Genomic DNA, 26,935 nt, shown 5'->3' with positions numbered 1-26,935 from the left:
TCTCCCACGGGGGCGGGGGAAGAAGAAATCTACCTTCTCCAGGACTACAATAATTGGATAAATTTCAACCAGGCCATCACTCAGCTTCCAATGCTCCAGAGAAAACTATCCAAATTTGTCCAATCACTCCTCAGAGCCAATGCTCTATCCCAAGCAACCCCCTGATAAACTCCTTTTGTCATGCAGCAACTAGAATTGCAGAAAACACTCAAAATGTGGCCTAACCACATTTATACTTCATGCCCTGCTCAATGAAGAATAATTTCTTTAACGCTCTACACTTGTGTTGCCACTTTCAAGGAGCTCGCGCTTGCACCCCAAGATCCCTCATTGCAACACTACTACAAGTCCTCTCAAAGTGCATGGCACTTGTCTCGATTAAACTCCATCTGCCATTTCTCTGCCCACATTTATAAGTCATCTGGTTTGGAAGGGAAAATACGAGGGGAACTGGGTGAATTAACAGGAGAGAGAGAAAAATATGGGGGGGTGTGGGCAGGTTACATGAACTTGGAAAATTCCATATTCATACCATCGATTCACAAATGCAATAAGAGATGGTTCCTCTGGATTTGACATCACCCAGACAATGGAGGAGGCAGAAGACAAAGGTCAGAGTGGGAATGGAATGGAACTTAAAACAGCTTGCGACCATGAGCCAAGATGGCCATTGTGATCCAAGTGGAGGCATTCAGTCAATCTGTCATTTACTCTGGATTGGGTTTCCTGCCACAGAGGGCACGGACATGGTTGGAGGAGGTGAATGTGAAACATTACCCTGCATGAGAATCCCTGGATGGTGGTAACTGATGTAGATTGCAGGAGAAAATGCCTGAGGACTGGGAGGAATTAGTAATCTGTAATTATTTGAAAGATCTTACTGTAAGATTCATCACCAATGAGAAGGAAAGCAGCTTCACTCTATTCTCCCTCTCAGAAAGATTTAGTTGATAAACAAAACAATCTTTCAGCACAGCCAGGGGCAAAAGGGCTCTTAATTTAGTCTTGCAATCAACAGACTTTGAAGTTACCCACCGTAAATGACTCAAAATTCAATTCTAGATTCTCTTCTGGTGGAAGTATAAGAGCCAGTGGCTTGCTAAATCAGATGAGCCTTATTCTGAGTTTCCATTTTGACTTTCACACCATCAAATGCAAGCCCCAGTTTTTTATCCCCAAGTATTTTCTATCCTTACCCACTTTGCAACCACACCTACCTGAAATTGGAACAAACAACAGCTAATTTTAATATGTATAAATCATATACAAAATAATTTACCCACATTTTCACATCACTGTAGCCACTGAGGGATAACTTGTGCCCATCAGGATACTTCACCAGCCACTAAAGGGTGATATTTACCTTGGTGTTAATGACTCTGTTCCAGTGTTACTTTCAGACATAATGACATCTTCAACATGCACAATATTTATTTTCTTACTGACCAGAACTATAAAGCATTGTGTAAAAATGAGAAAAGCTCAAGTCAACCAGGAGATATAAACTTCTGATTGCAATGTTGTTGTGCAAATTTGCTACATTATTGAAGTCTCACAGAGCTTACTGTCATGATAATGAATATGTATGAGATGTACCGGAAATCACGTGGTATGAGAGGGAGATAAGAGCACAAGCAGGAGAACAAAGGAAACTGGAAGATAAAGACACTGAGAAGTTTACCTGATAAAACTTGTGTTTGATGTTTTATTAACTTCACATTTCGGGCCACAAATGTGACACTTATAACAGATATTCAAAATCAAGCAATAATAGAAATAACAGAATATTACAGCACGGTACAAGCCCTTTGGCCCACGATGTTGTGTTGATCTTGATATTTCTAACAAAAAAATAATACCCTGTAGGAGCTACTGAGATAGATGCTAAATAAAGGCAAACACATACAAAGGTTGTCAATTCAAGACTGGTTTATTGCAGACATACACAGACCTTTTATTCCCTGCCTGTCAATGAGAATATTAGTAAACACCTTCCGGTCCACAGGACCAGCAGGTTAAAGCTAGGAGCCATTAGTGCCCCGTGCCTTTAGGCAGGGGCTTCATCTGTTCCACTCACTGTACTTTGGTGCCCAGCACTGTTAGCCCGCGATGTGTCAGGTAAGTCTGTGAACTGATGGTGGTGGTTTGTAATACTGCACTGTGCATCCGCTACAACCCTGTTTTTATTTCACCTATGTATGCCTGTCTAAGAGTCTCTTAAATGCTCCTTATGTGATATTGTAATGGATAAATATATTTGAAGAATTTGGTAATATTTGGGATTTTGGTAAGATTTAGAGTAGGTTACATACATACACACACACATACATTTTAAAACATCTTATTTGAAAGACTGAAGAAATATTGAAGATCTCTGGAGAATGTTATTCACATTCACAAGTAGGTGTTAAGCGAACTGATGTCATAAAATGAATGACCATTGTTTGAAAATGGAGCCAGGATGGCTACAAGTACTTTTCTGCAGGGTGCTTAGAGGAAAGTCACACGTGGGTTTTGTTTATCTAACACTAGGTTAACCAGAAGAAAGAATTCCTGTTGTTTGGAATAAGAGGAATGGAACTCTGTAGTAGCTTGCAGAAAGACGGTACCATCTGGAAAACCCTAATTGGGCAAGGTTCATCAGTGAGACACTGAGGTGACTAATGGTGGTACCTCAGTTGTGGAAATCCTGGAACAACAAATCTCTCTCTAAAAACCCTACAAGACCTATCCTGAGCGGTAAACATTTACCTTTTGAGCACCAAATCCTGGTGAAATGTATTCACATTCCATTCTGTGCACAGCAGAACAGCCTGCATCCAGAGAACTTGGAAGAAGGAGAAGTGAGATTGAACTATGAACCAAATAACTTTTCTTAAATTTAAACGCATTACAAACATGTGCACTTAGAATTAAAAGGGGGTTAATTGGGGTTTGTTAAGTATAGAGTTAAGTTAAAGTTTGATTCTATTTTCATGATTAAATTTGATTAAAAATAACTCCTGTTTTAAAGACCACTTGTCTTGGTGAATGTCTCTTGCTGCTGGGTTTTGGGATCCTTTGCGCTCTTAACAATATCTGTTTGGATAATGATATTGGGCCTGTTCAAAGTAGGAAATGGCTTCTACCAGCAGGAATTTCTATTTGATAAAAAAAAAATATTGATAGGTGGCTGGCCAAATATGTTTCCTAAAAATTAATACCCTCTCCCTCACTAAACCACATTCAGCCCCGTGACATCTTTCTATGTTGCATTACTGGGACCACCAAGGACCTGACCCATTTCCCATCTCTCCTTGCAATGCCAATATGGCAGCTGCCATAAGAACTGACAAATCACATTTTAATTCAGCAAGTAACATGAAGGTTATCCTGACATCCTGCTTAAAAGGAAGGGTCAACAAGCCGTCCTAATTTTGTCACTTCATTTTTATTTTGCTTCCCATGGGGCATTAGCAAAAACTGTCCTATCATAATTTGGCTCACCAAATTATGAGTAAAATCATGATCCCTGTTCATGAAAACCCATAACTTTCAATGTTACACAGATAATCAAGGAAGAATTCTGTAATAAAAGTGAATAAAACATTGAAAGAATTTCCCCCTTATCAACGCTGATATTGTAGCGCACCAGGCAACTGGGCAAGCAAAAAAGGCCAAATCACTGCAACACTTGGACAGTCCAAGATGGCACAGAGTCCCCTTTACCACTGAGAAGGAGCCTGGGCCTAGCACCATGTGCGGGCTGAGATGCCCCTGACTTCCGCGTAGCGACCAGCCAGCTGGAGAGTGATGCCACAATGCAATGACGTCACTGCTGGAAGTCAGGGGCACGTCACCAGAAGTGGGCGGGCCAGTGAGCACACGTGGGGAATTTAAACCAGTAAAGCCAGTCTTTGTTTTACACTCACCTTGTGGGGACGTCTCTTTATTTGGTAGCGCTGCTGCAGCCGATGCTACAAATCGATAACTTCTTACTTGCTGCAACCAAACAGGTCTGCAAGATACACCAACCAAAATAGAAAACATGACCAGAAATCCCAGAGATCATAAATTCAAATGTGTCAGAAATAGAAGTACCTTTAAAGAAATTGCTCGAGACAAAAATTGAGAACAAAGAACATTTATTACCGCAACAATGCAAAGTTGGGTGCTTCCCCTTACCCTGGGAATACACACATACACTGGGGCTCACCCAACTTTTATACAGTTGATTTCAGTATAGGAATACCCTCCCCCTTACATTCTTCTGCCTCCTGCTGGAGAGGTTTGGCATTAGGCAATCCTTCCTGCCTACGTGCAATTTCAGTATACTTCGAGGACCAGGGGGTATCCTGTCGGTGTCCCTTCATGTTATTGTCCTTATTCACACCTTCCTGATTCTCGGGGCTACAGTCTCTTGATATGCAGAGTTGGCTCATCCTGTCTAGGGTTGGCTAATTTAATATGTATAAATCTGTGTAAGGTTAGCTAATTAGATATGTAGGACTTGGTACTTCTGTCCAAGGCTAGGAGACCCTTATCTGATCCAGACTACCTCAACTTCCTACATTCTATTGTTCCTTACCACTCCTTATCTTAGTCTTATGGTGGCTCTTGTCACAAAGACTAGAAGATTCTTATGTTAATCGTGCTGACTCTGCTTTCCTGCATCCTAATTCCCAAACTCATCCTGTTTGTACTGGTTACAGCCATTAACTGATATATGAATTTTAGTTTCCTTCATGTTCATAATTTTAGATCAGTTTTCCCATCTCTCACAAAAGGATTGGTGAAATCTTGACTCTGTATTGTTAACACCAAAGTCCCTATATTTTTAAGGCATTTGGACAAGTAACTGAGAAACATTGCATTTTAAACACATGGTACGTCAACTTTAAAAAAATAACATCTAACTTGATGAAGAATGTGATACTACAACAGGAAAAACAGATGGAATCAGACACATTCTATTAGCATTGGGAAGCAAAGAAAAATGGATTGGTTTTCCATCCCTTCCGAAGCGACCCAATGACCCCGACACGTCCTCCCCGACCTGTGACCGTAGTGGAGTTCAAAGGTCCCACGATGGTCGCAAGTCGATGTTTTGACCCCGTGCGAAGAGCCCTGAAGCCTTAGAGCCTATTTTTAAAATCAAATGATTTGACAAACGAGAACAGAGACACAGGACACAAAAGACCCAAAATGTCCGGATTGACTTTGCGACTGAGGGTCCATTGGATGGGGGCAGCCATCTTAATTTCTGTGCGCATGCGCCAGTCATCAGTTGGCGCTTGCGCAAATGTTTCGCTTCGTGGCCCTCAATCGGCACATGCGTATCTGCAACATATGCGCGAACTCACCACGCATGCGCCAACCAGACTTGCCAATCTCCTGCCCCCGCCAACTCCCGCTGCAAGTTACCCCGCGTCCTCCAGCCTCGCCCTGTCGGCGTCATCAGGCCTCGCACCGATGCCTGGGGTCCATCCAAACACCCCGCCGATACCGGCCGCTCCCGGGTGGGTCCCACCGGGCTGCTGGTCGCCCGTTTTCCCTGGACCGCGCGGCTGAGGATCCCGGCGCCGCCGCCAATTTCTTCCCGTTGGGCCAGCGGGGACACGACGGACCCTGAGCAGACGATGCCGCCACAAACGTCCCACCTTCCCACAGCACGAGCCAATCAGCCCGCGAATCCGCCTATCAATCCAACCCGACTTCAGCGTCCAATCAAATAGCGGCCTCACCGAATCAGCCCATTGGCTCGCGCAACTGAAGCAACCAATCAGCGAGCGATCGAACACAAAGGCGCACCCACTCAGCATCGCAAGACAGAAGACAGGCAGTCGAAGGAGCAGGAGACCCTTCGGCCCTTCCATTTCCAGCTACCCCAACAACTCAATCAAATCCTTAGATTTCATAGGATCACTTTGTCTTGGCTCCAAGATCCCTCTGATCCCAAGAAATACATTGTACCCCAACTACAAGGGAGACTATTTATTCTCAATCTTTCCTCCAAATTTATTACCGCTTCCAATTTAATGTCTGTTAATTTTTTCAAAGTATCTGCATCTAAGTTAAATGCATATGATCCCTCTACGAATGTGTCCGCCAATAAATTCATCACAAGTCCATGGATCCCAATTTCAAATGAACCTTCAATAGGGTAGAGAATTCCAAGGATATTTCATTTTCATTTAAGACATCTAAGCAGCCGATCGGTTATTGGGAAATTGTGACACTTGGTGTTCGGCTCCTTTGCATTATCGTCTCTCGATCCCTGCTGCTGTGTCCTTTCATAATGTTGTAAGGTCATCTCCATTTTTTCCAATGACAAAGAGATCCATATTCAAACTTTCCTCCTATCACCCGGTTAAAACATCCCAGAAACAAATTTGACAATATGTATGCACTTCTCATTCTTCATATAAGGAAACTGGACACGTGACTCCCGATGTGAAATTGGAGTGTTCGCGCTACTGTGAAGGGTGGAAAGGAGGACACACACTCAAGCAATCAAAGTTAAAGATGCTTCATTACACTGATAGCTCTACTTCTATTCTCTCCCCGCTGCTGTCGACAGGAGTGATGTCACATTCGCGCCGGCCTCCGATTGGTCAGTATTCCTGTCCTTGTTGATTCCTTCCGTGTGGGTTGTCCCCTGGGATGAATGTTGTTGGTCCCCGTGGACTCTGTGCGGTCACCACGTTCATCAACCATCTTGTGTATAGGGTGGATTCCCAGTTAGCATGATCCCCCACCTCCCCAGAACCAGTGATTAGAGCACTGTTTGCTGCTTTTGGTCACCTATATCTGTGTCGTGGGGGCTGAGTAGAGGCCAGTTTGCTAATGTCCAGATGGAGGGGGCATGAGGTGGTTTATGGGGGGATTTCTTTATTCTTTCTTTTATATATATCACATATATTTGTATTTCATTTGTATTATTATTAATTGTGTTAATTTTTTGTGTATTTAATTTATAAATAATATATTTTTTAAATGATCAGAGGTCAATCCACGGGACCTGAAGAGGCCTAGAGTAACTGGGGACACCCTCCTGCCCCCCACCACCCCAAATATCAATGTGAACCACTACGATCATTGACAAAATCATCGAGGACCCCTTCACCCGGCCAACAGCATCATCCAGCTATTCCCGTCGGGAAAGAGATCCAGGAATTTCAGAGCCGGTACCACCAGGCCCAGGAACAGCTGCTTCTTCCAAGCAGGCAGAATGTGGAACGATTCATGTGCTGCTCATACAAATACTCAACTCTGCTATTTATTCAACAATATGGAGTTATTTTACTGGACGTGCTGCACATGTATCATTTGTCTGTTAGTGTGAGGGCTTGGTTGTGTGTTTACATGTGTTTACCCCAAGAACGCTGTTTCATCAGGTCGTACTTGTGTTATCCAATGGTAATAAATTTGACCTTGTACTTTGGAGCAGGTGCAGAAGAGATTTCCTGGATCGGGGAATGTATCTCATGAAGCAAAGTTGACTGAGTAGGGCTTTTCTCTTCCCTAACCCCCGCACCCCACAAAATTGACATTATTCAGAAAATATTTCCAAAGAGGAAGACCGTTGCAAGACCTTTCTCCTCCTCCTGTTGAATCCAGATATTCCCTTCACTGCACATTGCTGTATACGTCTCTGTTTATCTTCATTGCCACCATTTTGATACCATGTGGTTACTGCCCCCCTCTGCTGTTGGAGGAGTTCCCCTTGGTCTCAGCCTCTCAGTGCCCAGTAATGGGAGGGTTATGATCGATTCCTATAGTGCCTTCGTGTTGGCAGCGCCAAGTCTCCACCCATTCCTCATCATGTACTCCTGCAGCCTGGAATGTCCCAATCAGCAGCGTTCCCTCCACAACATCTCCGCTCACTGAAAGACTGACAGGTTTTAACATAGAACACGAGAGCACAGTACAAGCAGTTCAGCCCTCGATGTTGTGCCGACTGATGTATTCCTACCAAAATAAAAATAACTAACCCCTTCCTCCCTCATAACCCTCCATTCTTCTTACATCCATGTGACTCAGAGCCTCTTAAATGCCCCTAAGATTTCAGCCTTCACCACCACCCCAGTTCTTGGGCTCGTCCCATGTCCCTGACCTGGTACGCATACACTGCATCCCCTCCCCTTGTCACCCTCCTACTCCCCTCACCTTGAGCCAGTAGTGAAGGTGGTTTCTGTTCCAATAGGTGTTGGGGGCCTCAACCAGGGAGCAGATCCGAGAGATGAACCCCAAGTGCACCGAATTCAAGTTCCCGCAGATCAAAGTACGTCCATGGGCCAAGGTGAGTGACCCAATGGCGAACTGGAGCTCCAGGGGTGGTCTCCTTCCTCTGGCTCCATCCCCAATACTGTTCCCTGTCACCCACCAGGCCCATCCCCAAAGCCCCCATCTCCCACCAGGCCCATCCCCAAACCCCTCCCCCTGCTGAGATCGTCCCCAAGGCCTCTGTCCCCCACTGGGCCCGTCCCCAATGCTCCACCCATTGCTTGGACTGTTCCCAGAGCTCCTGACTCCCACCAGGGCCTTCACCCAGCCCCTGTCCCCCAACATGCCCAGCCAAAAGTCCCCATCCCATCCCCCCTCACCTATTTCCCTGTACCCAAAAGCCCATCCCCATCAGGTCTGTCCACCCACCAGACCCATTCCCTCACTGGAATCCTCTCCAATCAATCACCCATCACAACTTGTCCACCCCAGTTCTTGAATCTCCCCCTTCTGCCACCCACAGGCCTTGGAATATGAGCTGTTCCTGGGACCTCCGGACAATGGAGATGTGGGGAGGGTAGTGGTCCATCTCCTTCCCGGTGGAAGCGTCCCATACCTTCACCAAGCTGGGGAATCCCCTGACCCTTTGCACAGGGATATCTGTCCCATCTGAGCCAGTCCTTTCTCTCCCTCCACCTTGGAGAATGTGGCCCAGTTCATCTGGCTGATACAGTACACGCTGCCCTTCACCTCTTGCCCCAGGACTCCTGCTCCCACTTGTCCTTCAATGAGCTATGTGACCACAGCCAGGAGCTGCCCCATCCTCATTACCCTGTGGGTGAATGGGTGGGACATGACGACGGGGTTGTAGGTGGTGGAATTGGGGTAGGAAAGTTTGGGTGAGACCTGGGAAAGAGAGCTGTGATCATCTGGCTGTGATCATTCGGCAAAGATGGTGTGAGGCATTGAAGAGTGAGTTAATGGGCAGTCCCCTGCTGGGTCCATCCCCCACCGGGTCCATCTCCAAAATTCTCCTCCACCAGGTCCATCCTCAATATTATCCCTCGCCGGGTCCACCACCAATCACATCCCCACTGGGTCCAACCCGAATACCGTCCCCCGCTGGTTCCATCCCCAATCCTGTCTCCGCCGGTTCCATCCAAAATCCTGTCTCCCGACGAGTCCATCCCCAATCCCACCCCCCGGCGGGTCCATCCCCAATCCTGTCCCCGCCGGTTCCATCCAAAATCCCGTCTCCCGATGAGTCCGTCCCTAATCCCGTCCTCCGCTGCGTCCATCCCCAATCCATTCCCCCACTGCATCCAACCCCAATACCGTCCCCCACCAGATCAGACCCCAATACCATCCCCCACTGGATCCATTCCCAATCGCATCCCCACCGGGACCTCCCAACTCCAACCGATTCCGTCCCCAGTACAGTTCCCAACTTGGCCTGTCACTAATTATTTTGCCTGACAGGTCCTCCCACAAACACAATTCCCCACTGGACCCTCCCCAAAGCCCCTGACCCCCACCAGGTCCATTCCCAAAGCCATTGTCCCCCACTGGCTGGTGTCCAAAGCCCCCGCCTCCCCACTAGACCCATCCTGAAGCCCCAGCCCTCCACTGGGCCTGCCCCAAAGGCCCATTCCCCATCATGTCTGACCTCCCTCTGGACCGATCCTCTCACTAGGCCCATCTCCAATCGATCACGCACCGGAACTGCCCCACCCCAGTTACTGAACCTCCCCCTTCCCCCACTGACAGGACTTGGAACCTGTTGCTCCAGGGACCCCCAGACGGTGGAGATGTGGGGAGAGCAGTGGTCCAGTCAACTTGCCGGTGGCAGCATTCCAGACCTTCACTGAGCTGGGGATTTCCCTGACCCCTGGCACTGGGACATCTGTCCCATCTGAGCCAGTCCTCTTTCCACCCCCCCCCCCCCACACTGGAGGCTGTGCCCCTGTAGCTGGCTGCTACAGTACACCCTACCCTTCACCATTTGCCCCAGGACTCCTGCTCTCACTTGTCCTTCGACAAGCTGTGTGACTACAGCCTGGACCTTCCCCCACCTCATTACCCTTAGCCCTGTGGGTGAGTGGGTGGGACATGACAGTGGGGATGTAGGTGGTGGAAATGGGGTAAGAAAGTTTGGGTGAGAGCCGGGAAAGAGAGCGATGATCATCTGGCCAGGGAGAAGCATTGGGGACAGAGTCACTGGGCAGGGGTCAGAGCCTCAGGGAAACAAGGGCACTAGAATTTGAAGCAATCACAGCTCATGGAAAGTAGGAGGAAGAACCCTGGGAACCATTGAGAGTGGCAAGGTTAGCGTCGCGGTTAGAACAACGCTTTTAAGGGGCCAGCGAGCCGGGTTCAAATTTGACACTGTCTCTGGGGAGTTGTACATTTTTCCCATGTCTGCGTGGGTTTCCACCAGTTGCTCCTGGTCCTTCCACCATTTAAAACGTACCGGGGGTTGTAGGTCATTGGTGTAATTGAGTGGTTGTGGCTCATAGACTGAAAGGGCCTGTTCCCGGGCTGCAGGTGTCAATCTAAAATCACCATCTAAAATGATAGTCCAGCCTGTCATGAATTTTTTAAAGATTCAACTCAAATGACTGGTCCAAATAGACAACTCTGAAACAGTCCTTTCGCTCCTTCTTTTCTGCTGGCCAAGCTGCTTGCAAACAAACCATATCCCTCTCAACCTTTTCATTCGACGGACCCATTCAACTGACATTACATTGTCAACCTGTGGGCCTGTGGGAATAAGTTATTTCCCTGCCTGGCAACCTGATTATGTTCCTCCATACTGGTGAAGTTTTGGAAGTCTGGTTGGCGCATGCGCTGTGGATTTGCGACTTGAAGTTGGGTTCGCGCATGTGCGGCTGATACGCACGTGCCGACTGAGGGCCACTCAGTAAAGTCTTTGTGGAAGCGCCAACTAACAAGTCGCGCATGCGCACTGAAATTAAGATGGCTGCCCCCAGCCGATGGACCCTGAGAAACTGAGTCACAAAATCAATCTGCACATTTTGGGTCGTACGTGCCCTGTGTCTCTGTTCTCGTTTGATTTTAAAAATAGTCTCTAAGACTTCAGGGCTCCTCGCACAGGGGCAAATCTCCGACTTGCGTCCATTGTGGGACCTTTCGGGTTTCATTACGGTCGCAAGTCGGGGAGGACCTGTCAGGGGTCATTGGGTCGCTTAGGAAGGGATGGAAAACAAATCTGAAGGAGTTTAGAGATAGTTATTATTTTAATGTTAGGAGTTTAGAAACAGTTATTATTTTAATGTTAGGAGTTCTGAAACAGTTATAGAAGGTAGAAAGAAAAAGCAAATAAAAAGCTAAAATGTTCTTTGTGTAAAATGGCGCATGAAAAACAGCAGAACAGAGTAAACAAGATAACAGAGGAATTTAAGAAATATGCACGTACACACACAAAGAGCTTGTTTAATAGGGGGTGGGGAAAGGAGGTGTGAGTACGGGATAGGAGAAAGTCGGAGTCAGTCAAGAGTCAGGCGAATAGAGAAAAGTGCCAAACCAATGCAAGAAGGATAAATGTAGGAAAAATGTAAGGGGAGGTGAATTGAAAAATGTATAAAAACAAAGAAGCTTCCCGCCCTCGGTGTACTTTCCCGAAGTAGGGGGAGATATCAAACCTTGCAATGTTGTAAATGTAAATAAATGTTCTTTGTTCTCAACTTTTGTCTCGAGCAGATTTTGTGAACGTGAAGCCACTTCTCACAAATCCATTGTTCTTTGTTTCCCAATGCTCATAGAATGTGTCTGATTCCATCCGTTGTTCCTGTTGTAGCATCACATTCTTCATAAAGTTAGATGTTATTTTTTTAAGTTGTGTCACCTGAACAATAATGCTCCAATCCTTCTGATCCTGACGTACCATGTGTTTAAAATGCAATGTTTCTCAGTTACTTGTCCGAATGCCTTAAAAATATAGGGACTTTGGTGTTAATAATCATCTTTCTTTGGCTTGGCTTCGCGGACGAAGATTTATGGAGGGGGTAAAAAAGTCCACGTCAGCTGCAGGCTCGTTTGTGGCTGACCAGTCCGATGCGGGACAGGCAGACACGATTGCAGCGGTTGCAAGGGAAAATTGGTTGGTTGGGGTTGGGTGTTGGGTTTTTCCTCCTTTGCCTTTTGTCAGTGAGGTGGGCTCTGCGGTCTTCTTCAAAGGAGGCTGCTGCCCGCCAAACTGTGAGGCGCCAAGATGCACGGTTTGAGGCATTATCAGCCCACTGGCGGTGGTCAATGTGGCAGGCACCAAGAGATTTCTTTAGGCAGTCCTTGTACCTTTTCTTTGGTGCACCTCTGTCACGGTGGCCAGTGGAGAGCTCGCCATATAATACGATCTTGGGAAGGCGATGGTCCTCCATTCTGGAGACGTGACCCATCCAGCGCAGCTGGATCTTCAGCAGCGTGGACTCGATGCTGTCGACCTCTGCCATCTCGAGTACCTCGACGTTAGGGGTGTTGAGGATGGAGCGGAGACAACGCTGGTGGAAGCGTTCTAGGAGCCGTAGGTGGTGCCGGTAGAGGACCCATGATTCGGAGCCGAACAGGAGTGTGGGTATGACAACGGCTCTGTATACGCTTATCTTTGTGAGGTTTTTCAGTTGGTTGTTTTTCCAGACTCTTTTGTGTAGTCTTCCAAAGGCGCTATTTGCCTTGGCGAGTCTGTTGTCTATCTCATTGTCGATCCTTGCATCTGATGAAATGGTGCAGCCGAGATAGGTAAACTGGTTGACCGTTTTGAGTTTTGTGTGCCCGATGGAGATGTGGGGGGGGGCTGGTAGTCATGGTGGGGAGCTGGCTGATGGAGGACCTCAGTTTTCTTCAGGCTGACTTCCAGGCCAAACATTTTGGCAGTTTCCGCAAAGCAGGACGTCAAGCGCTGAAGAGCTGGCTCTGAATAATACAGAGTAAAGATTTCACTAATCCTTTTGAATTTATGATCTCTGGGATTTCTCGTCATGTTTTCTATTTAGGTTGGTGTATCTTGCAGACCTGTTTGGTTGCAGCAAGTAAGAAGTTATCGCCTTGTAGCATCCGCTGTGGCAGCGCTACCACATACTGTTTTAAATTCCCCATGTGTGCTCGCTGGCCCACCCACTTCTGGTGACGTACTCCCCGACTTCCAGCTTTACGTCATTGTGTCGTGGTGTCACTCTCCAGCTGGCTGCCGCTATGCGGAAGTGTAGGGTTCCTCAGCCCATACATGGTGCTAGGAGTGGGCTCCTTCTCGGCAGTGAAGGGGAGTTCGTGCCATCTTGGACTATCCAAGTGTTGCAGCGATTTGGCCTCAGCGTTTATAAGGGGGAAATTCTTTCAATGTTTCATTCACCTTTATTACAGAATTCTTCCTAGATTATCTGTCTAACATTGAATGTTATGGGTTTTCTTGAACAGGGATCATGATTTTACTCATAATTTGGTGAGCAAATGGATGGGACATTTTTTGCTAATGCTCCGTGGGAATCGAAATAAAAATGAAGGGACAAGATTAGGAAGGTTTGTTTCCCCTTCTTTTTAAGCGGATGTCAGGATGATTTTCATCTTGCTGAATTAAAATGTGATTTGTCAGTTCTTAATGGCAACTGCCATATTGGCATTGCAAGGAGAGATGGGAAATGGGTCAGGTCCTTGGTGGTCCCAGTAATGCAACGTAGAAAGATGTCACGGGGCTGAATGTGGTTTAGGGAGGGTGAGGGTATTAATTTTTAGGAAACGTACGTGGCCAGCCACCTATCAATATTTTTTGTCAAACAGAAACTGCTGCTGGTAGAAGCCATTTCCTACTTTGAACAGGCCCAATGTCAATATCCAAGCACATATTGTTAAGAGCCCATAGGATCCCAAAACCCAGCAGCAAGAGACATTCACAAAGACTTGTGATTTTTAAAACAGAAGTTATTTTTAATCAAATTTAAACATGAAATTAGAATGAAACTTTAAATTAACTCTATACTTAACTAATCCAAATGAACCCCCTTCTAATTCTAAGCACACATGTTTGTAATGTGTATAAATTTAAGAAAAGTTCTTTGGTTCAAGGTTCAATCTCACTTCTCCTTCTTCCAAGTTCTCTGGATGCCCAGCCTCCCCCTCGCCCTACAACTCCCCCTTCACCCTCCCCCTTACCCCTGCCTGGCCCCGCCCCCTCCCCTCATTCACCGCCCCCGCCCCCTCCCCTCATTCACCTGCCCCGCCCCCTCCGTGCTCCCGCCCCTCCCATCCCCCTCCCTCTCCCTCATCCCCATCCCCTCCCCGCCCCCTGCACCGACCCCTCGGCTCCACCCAAACACCCCGCTGGTACCGGCCACTCCTGGGTGGGGCCCGTGGGCTGCGGGTCGCCCGCTTGCGCGGCTGAGGAAAGTCCCGGTGCTGCCGCCAACTTCATCCCATTCGCGCCCGCGGCGACGCGACGGACCCCGAGCAGACGACGCCACCACCAACGTCCCGCCTCCTCACAGCAAGAGCCAATCAGCCCGCGAAACCGCCCATCAATCCAACCCGACTTTAGCGTCCAATCCCATAGCGGCCTCACCCAATCAACCCATTGGCTCGCGCAACTGAAGCAACCAATCAGCGAGCGAGCGAACACACAGGTGAACCCAATCAGCATCACAAGACAGAAATCAAAGGCAGTGGAAGGAGCAGGAGACTTTTCGGCCCTTCCACTTACAACTACCCCAACAACTCAATCTAATCCTTGGGAAACACAGGATCACTTTGTCTTGGCTCCAGGATTCCTCTGATCTCAAGAAATACATTGTACCCCAACTGCAAGCGAGACTATTTATTATCAAACTTTCCTTTATATTTATTACCGCTTCCAATTTAATGGAGGACACAAGTGGTTGTGTCAGCCAGTTGGACCGCCTCGGGGAACCTCATGGAGCAGGCAATCTTGGTGAGAAGGTAACTCATCCCGCGGGAGGCCGGTAGTGACCCTACAATGTCATTGTAGATGTGGCTGAACCTATGTGGTGCTGGCTCGAATGTCTGGCATGGTGCCTTCACGTATGTCTGTATTTTGGTCATCTGGCAGAGTGTGCAGGCCTTGGCCCACTGACAACCTGTTTTTGAAGGCTCAGCAAGACCAACCGATTGACCACCATTTTGACAGTACTGATGGCTGGGTGCGTCAGATTGTGCACCTCATCATAAAACTGCCATCTCAATGCTGTCGGCACGATGAGGTGGGGTTTGCCATTGGAATGTCGCAGAGGAGCGTCTACTTACCAGGATCGATGTTAACATCCTCCAGCCTGAGCCTGGACACTGCTCTCTTGCTTGCAAGGATCTCAGGGTCATCCTGCTGTCCCCTGCCGAGGGCTAAGTAGTCTATTCACTGGGACAGGGCCTGGATAGACTTGATTGCGGGGATGGGGCAGTGCGTCACCCATGATGTGTTGAATGTCGGTAGTGAACTCAGACTCATATGAGAGGAGTCGCTGCTGCTTGGCCGACCACAGGTCCAACACTTTATGGAAGGCAAAAGTTAATGGCTTCTGGTCCATGAAGACACTGAATTGTCTACCTTCCAAAAATACCTTCAGTGCCTGACTGCCAGGTACAGCACCAATTGCTCTCAGTCAAAGACGCTGTATTTGAGTTCAGGTGGCCAGAGATGTCTGCTAAAGAAGGACAGGGGCTGCCATTCCCCTTTGATGAATTGCTCCAGTGCACCCCCTACTGCTGTGCAGGAAGCATCTACTGTGAGAGTGGTGGGTGTCTCTGGCCTGGCGTGTACCACAAGGGTTGTGTTGGCCAGTGCGTCCTTGGCCTTCTGGAACGCCTCCAAATCCTTTTGTCCCAGGTAATGTCTTTACCTTTCTCCGCATGATGTGTGCCACGGGGGGGGGGGGGCGTGGCAAGATGGTGTAAGGATCAGACGTGCCTTCCAGTCCTCTCCTGACTCTATCTTAATGTTTTGTCTAGAAATGCCCGTTAAAATTCTTTAAAAGTTTAGATAACTTCAGTGATGTTAATTTAACTTATGATGGTAAAATTGGTGGAAAAGAGCAAAAAAAACGACAACAGATTATCAAAAAACTACATTTTCCAAAAGTTCAAGTTTTGGAGCCTACCTACAGGAAAGACATCGAGACTCAGCCTGAAATGGATCCCAGGAGAAAGGTACAGCTTTCGGATGTAGAGTTCAATATTACATCGGTAGAGCCCTCTAAAGTGGGCGCCAAACAGCCTTTAGAACAAAGAGTTACTCAGGTTCGCACATGTGCAGTACCATCTGACGGCAATGTTATGAATGAACCACTTGTAGTAACATCAGTTGAAGTACCGGCTGGGGAAAGGCATTTGTCAACTGTAGCGGTGGCACTGCAAACTGCACCTTTTGAGATAAAAGAACCTATACAACTTGATGGACTGGGGAAAACCCCGGCCAGCGTCCTCCAGTCATTGCTGGAGAGGCTGTGGCTGGGGTTTCCACACGCAGCTATACTACAAGGAAGGCAACCAGAATGAAGGAAGCAAAAGAAGACCCTTTGGTTATGCAGAAGAAGCAGGAATCTGTTGAGCCAGAATCTCTTCCAATTGAAAAGATTCTTGTGAATCTTGAATCTAAATGATCTTATACAATGCAGGGATTATCCAAGATTATGACTGAACTTGGTACTAGGTTTAATACTCTGTGGTGAAAATACATTCTCAACAGATGGCTGAGTTTGGAGCTTTTAAGCTTGAAGTGAGAGATAAATTTAATTCGTGTGAAGAAGATATAGACGAAATACGAGATCATGTTTCAGATTTGACCAAAATGGTCAAAGACTTACAAACTCAAAATAAAAATTTGGTGAAAAAGATTGATTATTTGGAAAACCAATCCAGACGGAACAATATAAAGATTATTGGTTTGCCGGAAGGAATGGAGGGACCAGTCCCAAGAAAATTTTTTACTGAATGGATTCTGCAGGTGCTGGGTCAAGAACATTTCCTGGAAGGTATAATACTGGAACGTGCTCACAGAGGCTTGCGTAGAAGACCTATTTCAGGTCAAAGTCCAAGACCTGTTTTGGTTCGTTGCTTGAATTATTACGACAAGAAATAATTTTACGAGTGGCTATTAGAAATGCACAACAGAGAAAATCACCCTTGATGATTCAAAATAATCGAGTTTTCTTCTATGCGGATTTGAGTCAAGAAGTTATGTTCCAATGACGGGAATTCAATTCTGCTAAAGAGTTGTTGTGGAAGAAAGGTTATAAGGCAACCTTTAGATATCCAGCTGTTTTGAAGGTTTTTCAAGATGGTTGCCAACCAAAGTTCTTTGATTCTCCAAAGGAAGCTATAGCATTTGCTCAAGAGCTGCCAATTACTCGGTTTCAACAGAGACGTAGTCCGCCGCGATCTCTAAGGAGACAAGAGATGGAAGAAAAGAGCCGTGCTCGGCAGTTGGAGCTGATTAAAAGAAGAGTTGTTCTTTTTTTTTAATTTTTTTTTAAATATTAAATAATGATGATGTTAGATTAAGATGAAGTGAGAGTTGGGGGAGAGAACTGGATGGGCACTATTTCCTGAAAGTCATCTGCTACGTGTGAGTTATCTCACACCCATTTTTTTGGGAGTTACCGCATTGCGCGGTTTAGACGGGAGGGGGTATTTTTAACCTCCTACCTGTTTTTTTTTCCTTTTTTTGTATTATTAGATTAAAGAGTTAAGGGTTTTCTTTTGTGTTTATAAAAAAAAGCATAAGAAAGTATTTGATTGTTTAAAAAACTAAAAATTCATGTGGTTTTTTTTGTAAAGTTTATTCAGTAGATAAGGAATATTTGAAATTTAAATGTGAATGGGATGGATAAGTTTTTTTTTAATATTTTTTCTTTAACTTTAAGGTGAAAGGAGTGGTAATTCTGGTGTATATTATTTTGCTATTTAAGTTATAGAATGAAGGGAATAATGGTGAAAGTTATAAATTGAATTGTACAATTCTTAATGAGGCTTGAATTTTGTTTTTGGCTTATGCTCCATTTGTTGAAGATATAGATTTTGTTGCAGATGTATTTTTATATTTGGATATCTGAATTTTAACGTAATGATTGGGGATATTTAAATGTGGTTTTGGAGCTTTTATTGGGTAATTATTCAAGGTTAAAAGGGAAAAATGGTGGAAGAGTACCAAATTTGAATTGTACAATGTTTAAAGAGGTTAGAATTTTGTTTTAAGATGGCAGTTTATGTGACTAATATGATGTTAGATGTGAAGTTAGTTGATATTTGGTGAAGGTTTATCTCTATAGAGAAAGTTTTTTTTTCATCTTTTTTTTTCTCATGCTACAATTTTTTTTAAAGAATTGATTATTGTTTAAGAATTTTTGATAGACAATGTTACTGATTTTACTAATTTTTTATATTAAGTTTGTTAATTATATGTTTCATCTTAACTCTGTTAAATATATGCATTTAAGTTTGATTTAAATATGTTTTTTAAGTCTGATATCTTAGTATTAATTACTTTTCTTTTTGTTACTATTTTAATTGGTTATGTTTTTGTTTTTTTTGTAAGTGGGTTTTTTTCTCACATATATTATTAACTTTATTAATTCTTCACTCTTTATTTTGAGGGGGAAGGGGGGTTTGGACTAATTTGAGTTGGGTTATTAATGTGTAATAATTATTGGGGAGGGTATAATTTATTTAGATTACTGATACTGTATTGTAATTTTATTATTTTGTTCTTAATTTTTAAATGTAATTCTATATGTTATTCATGTTATAAAATCTTAAATAAAGTTTAAAAACAAAAAAAAGATGTCGGCCACAACCGGTATGAATCGGTGATAAAAATTAATCGTACCAGTGAATTCTTGCAGCCCCTTCATTATGTGGGGTTTGAGGAAGCACTTAACAAACTCTATCTTTTCAAGCAGGGTTTAGTTCCGTGCCTGTTGATTTGACCCCCAAGGAAGTCGAACGTTTCCAACCTGAACTAGCACTTAGCAAGGTTTATATCGTAAGTCCAAATTCCCGCAGCCAGGCGCACAGTCACATTAGACGGTCTCTGTTTAGCTTCATTGCCACCACTTTGACATCTTGTGGTTACTGCCACCCTCTGCTGTTGGAGAATATCCTCCTTGATCTCAGCCCCTCAATGTAACTAAGAACCCCTAAAATGTCCCTAATGTTTTGGCCTTCATCACTACTCCTGGCAAGGCATTCTTGACACCCACAACTCTGGGTAAAAGAAAATACCCCTGATATCTCCCCTAAATCTTCCTCCCTTTGCTTTAGACAGATGTCTTCTAGTGTTTGCTACTCCCATCTGGGTTTCAGGCAAACTGAAGGGCATCTTTCACCGAGTTTCTGGTTTTCCAGCAGTTCTGGATGTCTATCTCTGGATGCTCTGTTCCGTGGACCACCCCGCAGTATCCCATCTAGTCCTGGAGTCTCTGTGTCAGCAATGCTCTGCTGACCACTGCCTGATGGCTTTGTGGTCAAATGTGTTTGTCTATGAAACCGTTCCCAGGAAGGTAAAGGGGCAAAGTCCTGCTGACTGGAACATTGTGCAGCACCACGGCCAGGCCAATCTTTCGCAACACCTGAGCCAGGTAGAACCTCAGCACAGAGCAGCATTTGGTGCCCTAGCACTTTGGTTACAAGCACTGCCACACACAATTATGGTCATGCTGGTTACACCCTTGTCCCCATTGATTGATGATGTACACAGTCCTTCTCCAGACTCTATCCATTTTGGACCCCCACATGAATAGGAAATTTGTTTTGGGAATTGACAGGGTGGTGGTGTGGGGATGGGCCAAACCTGGCCCACGTGCAGCAGGACCGAAAGTTCCTTGCACATTGCACCTGATAATCAGGTTTTACCCGAATGACAGAGATGGGTATCTGTGTGGTTCTCCCTGTCTCCTGGACCTGGGGGTCTTTGTACTGCTCCCCATCTCCTTAAGTTGGTGCTTTGTTCTCCACCACCCCCACAAGAAATCCAAGACCCCTGGATGGAGGGCAGAGGCGCAGAGAGATCAGTGAGAACACGGGTAGTTTCAACAGGGTGGGGTCCATCCAGGCGCCTGATAACAGGAGGAACCAAGTGGGAAGGAGGATGCAGGGCATTCGATAGCAGGACATTGCAAGAGAGTGGATTCCTCGAACTCTTCAGGGGAGAAGGCGCTGGTCGATCCATCGGTTTAGGTGGGGCAGGGTATAGACATGGCAGCTGACTGGAATTGTCAGCGGGTTACTGAGACCTGGGAAAGGAGGGGAAGGAGGGTGCAGTAGTGTTCTGAGAGTGCTGAGGGAGAGGCAACATGGGTGCCACCTCAAGGCAACGGTCCCCTGATTGATTGCAGGGATGGGCTCTGTAAATAGACTCATAGATATCCAGCACAGAGCATCTTTGTCGCCCTGCCATCAGGAAGGAGATATGGAGGAATAAAAGCAGAGCAGCCAGGGAGGGAAATAGCATCTTCCCACAGGCCATGAGATTAACAAGGGAACATGAGCTGGATGGGAGCTAAGAATGAAAAGGGTGAGACGAATATGGACTGATTACAACAGCTCAGCAAGCAGGAGAGAGGGGCTGAAGGGCCTGTTTATGTTTTCTCTATCTGGACCAGCTTTTGAGTTCAAGCTTTAAAAAACCCAATCATTTTTAAATTTAATATCAATGGTACAGAATGAATCAAGAGACAAGATGTCTGTCCAGCAGCAAGCGTCGAAGGCACTTACTGAAACGGAGGCTCTGAAACCACAGGGAGGTTCTGGACGGAAAGAGGCCCAGCTTCTTCTGGAAGGAGGAGAGGAGAGGCAGGGGAAATGCGGGGGAAGGGAAGGGGAGGGGAGGGGCTAGGGATGCCGTCCACCGTTCACCTCCCCTTTCCTCTACCCCGTTCCCCTCCCCTTTCCACTGCCCGTTCCCCTCCCACATCCCCTCCCCCTTCCAGTCCCCAGTTCCCGTCCCCCGCTCGCCTCCCCCATTCCCCTCCCCCTTCCCTTCCTCCTACTCCTAACCCTAACCCCTAACAAAATCCTAAACCTAACCTTAACACTACCGATACCCCCTACCACCACTCCACGTCCCCTAACTCTACCCCCACTCCATCCACTAACCCTAAGTTTATTCCTACGCCTATGCCACCCCTAACCCCAACCCTAATGCTACCCACCATCCCCTAACCCCAAACCTCACTCCTCCTCTACCCCCCTGCTCCTACCCCCTTCCCCTATACCTAACATAAGCCCACTTCCCCGAACTATAGACCTAACCATAAACCAAGATATAGCCCTACCCCATGTCTCCTAACACTAACCCTAACTCTACCCAACTTCCCCAACTCTAAACTAAACCCTATCCCTATCCCTTACAACCTACCTCCTTCCCCTAACCCTACCTCCTACACCTTCCCCATACCCGCACCCCCTACAACTATCCCCTTCCCCTAACCATACCTCCTACACCTTCCCCATACGCACACCCCCTACAACTACCCCCTACCCTATCCCTTACAACCTACCCCCTTCCCCTAACCCTACCCCTTCCCCATACCCGCACCCCCTACCACTATCCCTACCTTATCCCTTACAACCTACCCACTTCCCCTAACCCTACCTCCTACCCCTTCCCCATCCCCGCACCCCCTACCACTACCCCCTACCCTACCCCTTATCACAACCCCTACCCTTACCCCCTTCCACTACCCCCTTTCTCCTACCCCTTCCCCTACCCCTCCTTCCCCTAGGTTAGGGGTAGGAAGGGGAAAGGGAAGGGGGAGGGGAAGGGGAGGAGGAGAAAGGGAGGGGAAGGGGGAGGGTTAGGGGAGGGGATGGGGGAGGGGAAGGGGAGGGGGAAAGGGGAAGGGAAGGGCGGAGGGGAAGAGGGAGGTGAAGAGTGGAGGGCTGGGGTTAGGGCATAGGTGTGAGGGCAGGGGAAGGGGAAGATGAGCGGGAGGGGGTTGGGATGGAGGAGGGGTAGAGGAGAAGAGGGGAAGTGGGTGAAGGGACATGGAAGAGGCAGGGAATGGGGTTGGCAGGGCCAGAGGGATACGACGGGGAGGGGTTCAGGCCATCATGATGTTGTCCGTCCTCTGTTCAGCTGGGATGCGAGGTTCTTCTGGACTCGTGTCTTGTCTCTGAGATCGCTCCTTCTCCTGGGAAGAGAAATACGAGTGATAGAGATACTGTCTCTGAGGCCTGAACACAATGACTTTGGAGGGTCCCAACACTTCCCCCATCATCCCCCCTACCCCTGAACCCTCCCCTCCCTCACACCAGTACTCTCCATTTTTCTTGAATTCCTGTCCATATTAAAATCCTTTTCATGCCTTTTTTGGACAAGCCTCCGCTACTACCCCGACAATGCATTCCAGCCACCCACTACATTCTGTGTGAATAAAATGTACCCCTCACGTCTTGCCTAAATTTCCCTCAGCTCACCTTATTTAGACGTCCTCTGGTATTCTCGCCCCAGGAATGCACACAATATTCCAAGTGTGGTCTGACGAGAATTTTATACATCTGCAACGATACCTCTCGATTTTTGAACTCAATCCCCTGACTCCTGAAGGCCAGCACACAATACACCATCTTAAACTCCCTCTCAATGTGCACAGCAACCTTGAGTGATTTATGGAGCAGGATCTAAATATTTCTCTGTCCTGCACACTGTTCATAATCCTGCCATTAACCAAGTGCTCTGCCCACACATTCTTGTAATCCGCATTCAATGAAGATATTGGTCTATATGAAGCTAATTTTAATGGGGCTCCAACCTTCTTTGGAATAACTGTTATTCGTGCCCTTGAAAATTACTCTGGAAATAAACCTGGACCAGTTGCTTATTTAAGTACATCTGATTTACAGGATTGAACTCCATCTGTCACTTCTCTGCAAACTGGATGACCTATGACAACCTTCTACACTGTCTACAACATCTCTACCTCTGTGTGATCCCCTGACGTACCCACCCTTCCACTCCCATCATCATTCATAAAAATCACAAAGAGCAGGGTTCCCAGAGCAGATCCCTTTGGAGCGCCACTAGTCATTGTTCCATCTACTACTACCCTCTGTTTACTGCAGACAAGCCAATTCTGAATCCACACAGCCAAGGCTCCATGGATCCCATGCCTCCAGACATTCTGAATGAGGCCTCCATGGGGATCTTGTCAAGCACCTTACTAAAATCCTCGTGCAGCACATACAGACCTTGACCTTCATCTATTTCCTTTGACACCTCCTCGAAAAACTCAATTTGACTCGTGAAGCAGGACCTGCTCCTCACAAAACTATCCATGAGTTTGCCCAGCATGTTTGGGCATTGCCCTCGGCCCCAGCATCTGCAGACTTGCTGGCCAGTCCCTCCCTTACCCCTTCCCAGAGCTTCCGCATCCATTAGAACATCAAGCATTGCTGCCCAGTACAGGCCCTTTGGCCCATAAAGGCTGTACTGACCTTTGTAAATGTTCTCCACAACCTTTACCAGACCCACACCCATAGGAACATAGGAAGTGGGAACAGGAATAGGACAAAAATGGCCTATCGAGCCTGCTCCGCCATTCAATACGATCATGGCTGATCTAATTTATGACCAAACTCGACCTACTCTGCCTTCTCGCCATATCCCCAAATTCCTCTATCATGTAAAAACTCTGTTCCCTTACATCCACATGCTCGTCTCAGAGACTTTTATATGTACCTATTCTACCAACCGCTACCACTTTCTCCGGTGACGCATTCAAAGCTCTCACAACTCTCTGCATAAAAAAAAATCTCCCCTCACCTGAAGCGGATGCTCTCTGAGATTTGCACCTGACACTTTAGGAAAGGTTTCTGGCTGTTCATTCCATCTAAGGCCCCCACAATCTTATTTAGTATAAGTTATTAAGCTGTGGAAGGGGCAAGTTGGGAGAGGGAGGAGGGGAGAGAGCTGGTGGGGGAGGGGTGAGAGCTGGTGGGGAGGGGACAAGGCCGTGTTGTGGAGAGGGATCAGGACCGCGTTGAGGTGGTGAACGGACAGACATGGGTGGATCTACCTGCCGAAATAAAGGAGCAATAAGAAGGCCATCTCGGGATCTACCAGCATCTTCTGGGGCTTGATGTCTCAATGGAAAACCCCCTGAGGATGGAAGTAGGCCATGCTCTGCTACAGCTGGTACATGAACATCTGGCAACACAACGATATAACATGACCCACTCTGCCTCCACACTGGCCGGGTCTATATCCTGAGGGTAAGGGGAGGTGGGTGAAGGGCCCCTCCCTGCCAATCAACATCCATCCTCATCATCCTCTCCACCCCTCTCCCCTCACTACCCTTTCTCTCCTCACCAATACCCATTGAGACCCTCATGCACCCTTCATCGATATCCAGTCCCCAGCGAGACTCAGCCAGTAAACTCCTTCATATCCTCCAACCCCACCATCCAAGCTTGCCCCAGTGGACAACTTGACCACCCAGACCCACAACCACCTTGATGTAGATCATGGGAATGGGCTGCTTGGCCTTGTTGAAGTGCTGGACCATGCAGTGAACCGTCTTGGGAACATAGTCCAGACCCAGATTCAAATAAACCTGCTCTTCCTCTTGGACACAATACAAACATGTCAGCTGGATTTACCCTCCAAAACCCCGTGCCTCTCCCAACAGGAGTGCCAGCCCCTCCTGCTCTCTGTAGGCCTGATGCCCCCACTGCTCAACACAACATGGCATGAATCCAACGGCTCAGCGAGCAGAGCGTCAACAGGCCGTAGTGGACCCGTCCGCTGCCCCATCATTCGGCTTCTGGTGAGACTGCACAAAATGTGCAGCTCTGACCGCCCTCCCTCGTGAGGCAAGGATTCACCGAGGGAGAAAAACCATTGACGTTTCGAGATGAGAAATGTTTGCAGCCGGGTGTTGGCTGGGGTCGAACATGTGGAGGCTGAGTTGTTGGGACGATTCAGAGCAGGCGTTGATTTGGAAGCGCACCAAAAGGTGCCAAAAGTGAGTTATGGGGGAAAGTACATTCGTGAAATGAATTGGGGAAACAGACTGGAGGGGCTGAGTGGCCGAATTTGGCGACCTTGTCTTGTGGTCTTGGCTGCTGCTGTCTGGAGTTGAAATGGCAAGAGGTCATGAGTTAATGGGTGATGAGCAGGGCAGCCAACGTCAAAGAGTCAGCACTGGTCAGAGGGGCAGGATGGAGGCAACAGAGAGGCTGCAGCGAGACAGATCGATTGAAGGAATGGGGAAGGTAGCAGCAAATGATATGCATCAGAGTGAGGGTGGGGTGGGTGCAGGTGAATCTTACCTTGACTACAGAGGAGAAGTTGAGAAGAGGGACAATGATGGTGTGATCCAACTTTCGCACGATCTGCAGTTTGCGGTTCTATGGCGAGAGAAGAACATCAGCAAGGCTGGATGATGGGTCGGGGCCCTGAGGGGCAACTTGTCCAAGTTGAGGGGGGAGGCGGGGAGGAGATTTGTCAAGAGGTCAGAGGTGGGGAACTCCAAGGGAGGCCGAAGTGGGGGACTTTTCGAGAGTCAGTGGGGGGGACTTTTCGTGTCGCTGGAGTGGGGACTCGTCAGGGGGTTCAATGAAGTATCATTTCAGTTTTTATGATTGTTTTCCCAGCTTCTACTAAACAATGAATTTGCAGAAAATCTTTGATATTTGCCAGGTGTGTGTGTGTGTGTGTGTGTGTGTGTGTGTGTGTGTGTGTGTGTGTGTGTGTGTGTGTGTGTGTGTGTGTGTGTGTGTGTGTGTGTGTGTGGGGTGGGGGGTTGTGTGTGGGGAGGGGGGCTGCTGTTGTGGGTTTGTGTGACTTTCTCTGTTTCCAAACCCCATGGCTGCTTTGGTCTCTGTCAGATGCTCCTCTTTCCACCCACCCTTCAAAAATGTGTTTGGGGTGTTTGTCAATTGGGTGTAATTGTGTGAAACGGGCTCATGTGTCGCAAGGGCCTGTGAACGTGCTGTAGGCCCTAAATTTAAATATCAGGGTTTTTCATTTCCACACAACTGCTCCTCCCCCTCACCTTGAATCTCTTGTCTTGCAAGATCTTCTTGATGGCAATCAGCTCTCCGGAGTCCACCAGCCTTGCCTGGTACACCACTCCGAAAGATCCATTGTCGATGATTTTAACATCTGTGCAGGACACCACCTTGGGGACGTTGGGTCCATGACACGGTGTGGCCACCTCTGTTGTGACCTTATTGCCATGTCCTCTGGGGCAGAAGCAGCAGCATTTACACACCCAGAGGGTACACAACAGGTCATTTATCCCAACCCAGCCTTGCTGTCCAAGTTAGTCTCTACCCCTCCCTCTAACTCCCTTCCAAGGGTCACCTAAATGTCAGAATTGATCCTCTGGTGGTTCGTTCCAGCTTCTCTCAGTAGAAATATTGCCACCCCAGGTCCTTCTATGATCACTCTCCTCAGACTGAGGCCAGTTCTGCAGCCGTTCACTTTGTCTACAACCCTCCCTCCATGAGAGGATCGGGTCATCTTGACCTTCAGCACGTCCCGGGGAGATGAACCACTCTGAACCCTACCACGGGTTTAGCAGAAGCCCTTCACATTCCCAGAAGCTCAGCAACACCGTGATCTTCCATGATGCAAGCGAGACATCGTCGCCTGAGGGAGCAGGTGGTGCGGAGAGAGCCCCACTCTTCACCGCTCAACTCTGTTGGGTCTGCCGCAGCAGAAACACTTTCTAGCACCTTGATCCAGGTCCACTGGGGGAAAGAATCCTATCCC

General features: G+C 47.3%; 1 long non-coding RNA gene across 1 annotated transcript; it reads right to left on the bottom strand.

Annotated features, from left to right (window-relative positions):
• Positions 1 to 21,907: 21,907 nt before the first annotated feature.
• LOC138745330 (uncharacterized) lies at positions 21,908 to 26,722 on the bottom strand. The gene is made up of 3 exons (XR_011346180.1): positions 26,214 to 26,722; positions 25,489 to 25,566; positions 21,908 to 22,349 (listed from the first exon to the last, which is right to left on the bottom strand). It is a non-coding gene; the product is annotated as an uncharacterized lncRNA (long non-coding RNA).
• Positions 26,723 to 26,935: the final 213 nt, after the last annotated feature.

Source organism: Narcine bancroftii, chromosome 11, assembly GCF_036971445.1.
Source record: "Narcine bancroftii isolate sNarBan1 chromosome 11, sNarBan1.hap1, whole genome shotgun sequence".
Classification (NCBI taxonomy): Eukaryota; Metazoa; Chordata; class Chondrichthyes; order Torpediniformes; family Narcinidae; genus Narcine; species Narcine bancroftii.
This window is presented reverse-complemented; position numbering and strand designations above follow the sequence as displayed.